Here is a 4,751-nt window from a genome sequence, read left to right as displayed (position 1 = left end):
TTCGGAATGGAAGAGCAAAGGAAAGTGTGGGCTCCCAGAAGAAAGACTTTTGTAGATGTCCTTTACTAGGTTGAGAAAGTCCCCTTTGATTCCTGGTTTATTGATTGCTTTTATCATGAAAGGGCATTGAATTTTATCAAATGCTTTTTCTTACATCTATGGTTTTGTCCTTTATTCTATTGATAAAGTATATTACATTAATTCACTTCGGGTATTAAAACAACTTTGCATTCCTGGGATAAATTTCTTGGTTATGGTGTACAACTCAAATCCAAGCAATATATTCCAAATCCCATGTTATTCTACCATCCCATACTCTCTCTGACAAGCTGTACAATCATCATGTATTGCTTAATGGACAATAAAGTGAGAAGGATCAGAGAAATTAAACACCATTGCTCTTATTCAGAATGATATGAAAGCATGTGCTTCCCTAATTAGAAAGAGATTAATACCAACCATCAGTTGCTATGAGTTTATTAGTGAGCATGGAGAGACACATACTACTAAACAGGATTGACTTATAATTTCCCGATGTGAAAGAAAGGATCTATTAACTTCTTTCTATATATAACATCGAAGATGATAATAAAAGCAATTTAAGACATTAAATATATCTTCAAGTCTGAGTTTACCCATTTCACCTGAGAGCTGAAGTTGAAGGAAGGTAAGAGTCAAGAATCAGGGAGTCAAACAGAAGGTAAAAGACAGGCACAGATTTATGGAACAGTGAGTTCCAATAATTAACCAAAAGTTAATAAATAAGTACGAGAAGTTGCAACACAAATTGTAACCAAAAGTGCCTTGCAGTTTTCTGTGGAGAGAATAGGATTATGGATACCTTACCATAAGGGTCTGAGAAGACGTTGTAAACTAGGGATGTCTTTCCACGTGTCTTGAGTGAAGACTAGTTTTCTTCAAATTCTTATTTTAAAAAGCCCAGGACTTCCCTGGTGGTGCAGTAGTTGAGAGTCTGCCTGCCGATGCAGGGGACACGGGTTCGTGCCCTGGTCCGGGAAGATCCCACATGCAGTGGAGCGGCTGGGCCCGTGAGCCATGGCCACTGAGCCTGCGCGTCCGGAGCCTGTGCTCCGCAACGGGAAGAGGCCACAACAGTGAGAGGCCCGCGTACCGCAAAACAATAAAAATAAAAAATAAATAAAAAAGCCCAGGTCTGGACAAAAAAGCTTAAAGACTTTGCCACCTTCTAAGAATCGTGAAATATTGGAAAACAAAATGACTATCCTTATGCGGGATTTAAACTTTTCTACAGTAGTTGGACTCTCTTCAAAGGAAATTTCACAAATAATTTGGAGGAATTCACATCTTGAGGCAAAAATTCTTCATTTAGGGACATTTATAGATGGTGAAAGAAAGCAACACCTCCCACCCAGGGATGCTGTGATAAAGTGTTGCTAGATTTTATACCGTTATGAAAGAATGTTTCACAAAAAAGATTGAGCATGTAAAATAAAAAAATACTTCTGATTGTTCCAGAAGAAGTAAAAATATCATCAGTTTATGTCAAAAAGCCATTCCTAATTTACCACACCTGCTATAGTCCTTGTTCACTATGTAATTTATTGCTTATTTATATAGGACAGTTCAGCAAATGTCACATCTGGTTATCCTACAGGTTTGGAGTTTTAGTTTTTTTTAGCCGGGATGGCATGAGAAAGTTCAGTGCCTTGAATGAGCTTACACTGCAAAAAATTTTAACCTGAACTTTGTTACCTCTAAAACTGAACTGAAACTTTAAGATTGACCTGAAAAGGAAGAGAAAGTGAACACTATTCAAAAGAAGTAGGACAAGGAAGATAGGGGGAAAGAAACATCAGTACTGAAACCTTACAGATTAACTGTTCACCCTGGACCTCACACACTTATTAATGCTTTATCAGATAACCCGGTTCTGTACAGTGAGCGAAAACCTTCCAATGAAAAATGTTTGGCTATTATACATAGTGGTTAGCACAGTTTTCAAATCACAGTTTTCTGAATTTGGTTTAATTTTACTATTAGCCCCTCTTAATATTTGGCAGGCAAAGAGTTGTACAATTTGGAAAGCATCATGATGCAGGGTTACCAGATTTCTGAAAAATTAGCACTATTCTTTGTCTCATTGTGAAACAAAATAAACAACAATAAAGCTATATTTGAAAGTTAGCTGCAATAGCTAACCTAAACTAAACATGATAAAAAAAACACAAAAACCAAAAAACAAAACCCACCCTCCAAACATGACAACACACATACACACACACAGAGGCTAGAAGTCACAAGGCAATAATTTGATTAAAAGTACTTCTATTAAAATTATACAACTCCAAAACAAAAATACCAGAAACAGAAAGATATGGGTAAACAGGAACCTTCATTTACTGCCAGGGAAAATAGAAATTGTATGATACAACCTTTTGGAAGAGCAATTTGACAATATCCAGTACAGAGATGTGGGACTCACAAAGCAGCAGTTTCACTTGTAGTCAGACAAACTAGTGAAATTCTCAGACATGTGCACAAGGAGATATGTTCAAGGCAGCACTGTTTTTACCAGAAGAAAAAAGAAGAATCTAAATGTTTATTAATTTAAAAATGGAAAATCAAATTCACGGAGGGAAAACTATTGAATAGACAAAATGAATCAACCCAAGCTATTCAATACATGTATCAACATGGATACATTTTGAAGTCATGAATAACCACGATGAGCCACAGAAGAATATGCACAATAAGAAGTAATTCTTACGAACTTTACAATCTTACAAAGTTATGTTATATATATTTTAAAAGAGATCTGTGAAAAAAGTATAAAGCCATAGAAGTATACTGTTTAAGACGCTTGTCAAAATCACCATTGACTCCCTTGTTTAGGCTAAGCCTAACTTGGGATCTTTTAAAAATAAGCAGTGATGGGACTTCCCTGCTTAAGACTCCGTGCTCCCAATGCAGGAGGCCCAGGTTCGATACTTGGTCAGGGAACTAGACCCCACATGCATGCCACAACTAAGGAGCCCTCAAGCCACAACTAAGGAGCCTGCCTGCCACAACTAAGACCCAGCACAACCAAATAAATATTTTAAAACTATTTATTTAATAAAATAAATATTTTTAAAAAATAAACAATGAGGTAGAAGTTTCAGAATATTTTCAAAAGACTAGAGATTATTCAAAGATTTTTTTTAAACTCTTTTAATTCTTTCTGCAAAAATGTTCAGACATGACCACAATGGTTTCATCACTATTTAAGAAATTTCTTCTTTTCATATGTTCAAGTGAATCTGAACACCCCTGCCCCCATGACCATCACTGCTTATATAGAGGGCTTTGACCCAAATTAACGTATGCTTCAAAGTGGGCAAAATGTGGTACTATGACCCCTTAAAAAATAAATTCTCCTGGAGTCAAAATAAATTATAGTATAATATATAATATATCCAATCATAAGCTCATTTGAGTCAAGTTTGATGGGTAGATTCCTCCTTGTTCTTTATTAGCAACCTTAATCAGAAGGCTGGCACACTTTGTGAAGAGCTTCTCACTGGAACTTTGCAAGCCCTACTATTGGAATAATGTGAATTAATCTTAGAAAGATGCTTGCAGATCCCGATGAGACTTACTTGAGAACAACTGTTAACAGTCAATTTGTTATTGCTGTCTTTTTTTTTTTTGAATGATGTAGGAAAATATTTAAACCTTTGGTGAATAAGAGGGGGTTTTCAAGTATATAAAGGATCTCTAAAAACAGATGCACATCACCTTCAAGGTGGTGATTACCTCTGGGGAGAGGTGGAGAGGAATAGGATCAGTGAGAATATAAAAGAAGCTTTGATTGTATCTGTAACATTTTATTATTTCGTTTTTAAAAAGTGAAGCAAAGTTGCAAAGGATAACATTTTAAAGCTGAATGGTGGGCATACAGGTGCTCATTACGTAATTCTCTCCTGTTTTCTGTATGCTTGAAATGTTACACTAGAAAGAAAGAAAGAGAGAGAGAGAGAGAGAGGAAGGGAGGGAGGGAGGGAGGAAAGTAAAAGAAAGAAAGAAAGAGAGGGAGAGAGAGAGAGAGGGAGGGAGGGGGGGAGGGAGAGAAATAAAGAAATGTTGAAGGACAAACAACAAACTTGGAAAAATATATTCAAACCATATGCGAGAAAAGGGTCTATTTTCTTTCTTTCTTTCTTTTTTGGCCATGCCCCACTGCATGTGGGATGTGGGATCTTAGTTCCCCAACCAGGGATGGAACCCATGCCCCCTGCAGTGGAAGCGTGGAGTCTTAACCACTGGACCTCCAGAGAGGTTTCAAAGGGTTTATTTTCTTAATTTATAAAGACAAATCAATAGGGAAAAGACAGATGACCCAAAAGAAAATTGGCAAAGGATATGAATGGGGAATTTATAAGAAAATAGTTAATTTATAAAATAGCCTAAGTATGTACGGGTCTCTCCATTTGTGTTTTGTGTGTTATACATTCATTAAAGAAATGCATATCAAGAAAACAATACTGCTTTTCATTTTCATATTGGCAAAATTTCTTAAATTTCACAAAACGCAGTGTTCACAATGGTGAGGAGAAACATGTTCTGTTTCTGAGAAGAGTGTGAATTGGTGTAATTATTCTGGAGGGCAAAATTGTTAACATACGTTCCCTTTGAAAGAGCAATTCCGTTTCTAGAGTTTTTTAATAATTGCATAAATGCACAAAGACATGTATCAAGGTATTTTTTATCAAGGTAAAAACTGAGGAAAA

Source organism: Monodon monoceros, unplaced genomic scaffold (assembly GCF_005190385.1).
Source record: "Monodon monoceros isolate NGI ecotype Baffin Bay Population unplaced genomic scaffold, NGI_Narwhal_1 Super_Scaffold_21, whole genome shotgun sequence".
Lineage (NCBI taxonomy): Eukaryota > Metazoa > Chordata > Mammalia > Artiodactyla > Monodontidae > Monodon > Monodon monoceros.
Note: the sequence above shows the minus strand (reverse complement) of the source record.